This window comes from Argentina anserina, chromosome 4 (assembly GCF_933775445.1).
Source record: "Argentina anserina chromosome 4, drPotAnse1.1, whole genome shotgun sequence".
Classification (NCBI taxonomy): Eukaryota; Viridiplantae; Streptophyta; class Magnoliopsida; order Rosales; family Rosaceae; genus Argentina; species Argentina anserina.
The window spans coordinates 9,011,903-9,012,836 of record NC_065875.1 but is presented as its reverse complement, the minus strand read 5'-3'; the positions used below and the strand labels follow the sequence as shown (position 1 = coordinate 9,012,836).

Below are 934 nucleotides of genomic sequence, written 5' to 3'. Positions count from 1 at the left end.
TCTAAGTCCAGGGTTGTATGTGTTCGAGTATGGATCGTACCTAGGCCTTTGTTGCCGCATAAAGTTCAACTCTTCTTCAGTCATTGCACCATTTGGACAATTTTCAGTTGTGTGATCTTTGAAAGAACAAATGCCACATGCTTGATTGTTGATGCTCGAACCATTGAATGCCTTGACTAGAACGTCAAGCTTCCTTTCTAAAGTAGCCATCTGATTTCTTGCATCAACGTCATACACCCCACGGCTCTTGCTTCCTCTCTTCTCCTTGGAACTAAATTGGCGATTGTTGTCAGTCAAGTCATCAATCAAGGGGTAAGCTTCTTGACCGGTCTTGTTCATGAATGTGCAGCCACATGCCGAGTCTACCATGCTCTTATTGGTGGTGTCGAGTCCTTCATAGAAGAATTGCACCAAGTCATCCAACGAAATACCATGGTGAGGGTACTTCCTTTGTAGTTCTTGAAATTCCTCCCAAGCCTCATAGAGTGAATCACCATCCTTTTGAGTGAAGTTTTGAATCTCCCTCCTAAGTCTTTTTGTGAGTTGAGCAGGGAAGAATTGCTTCAAGAACCTCCTAGTCATTTCGTCCCATGTGGTGATGATTACTGCAGGCAAAGAGTACAACCAACGTTTAGCATCATCCTTAAGGGTAAATGGAAACAAAAGCAACCTCAAGCCTTCTTGAGAAAGATGATGGATCGATTGGAGCTTGCAAATGTCCAAGAACTCCCTAAGGTGAACATTAGGGTCTTCCATTGAAGAACCAGATTACTTAGGCAGCTGCCCAAGCAATTGAACCGGAATGGAGAAGTTAGCTTCATCAGGTGGAGTGAAAGCAATGCATGAATGTGATTCAGGGGTGGTGGGAATGAATGCATTCTTGAGTGCCATTGGAGCACCAACAGGAATTATGTCACGGTCCGCAATTGTGTCT

The 934-nt window shown here is 44.0% G+C and overlaps 1 non-coding gene across 1 annotated transcript; it reads left to right on the top strand.

Annotated features, from left to right (window-relative positions):
- Positions 1–427: 427 nt before the first annotated feature.
- LOC126793025 (small nucleolar RNA R71) lies at positions 428–534 on the top strand. The gene has a single exon (XR_007672010.1). It is a non-coding gene; the product is annotated as a small nucleolar RNA R71 (small nucleolar RNA).
- Positions 535–934: the final 400 nt, after the last annotated feature.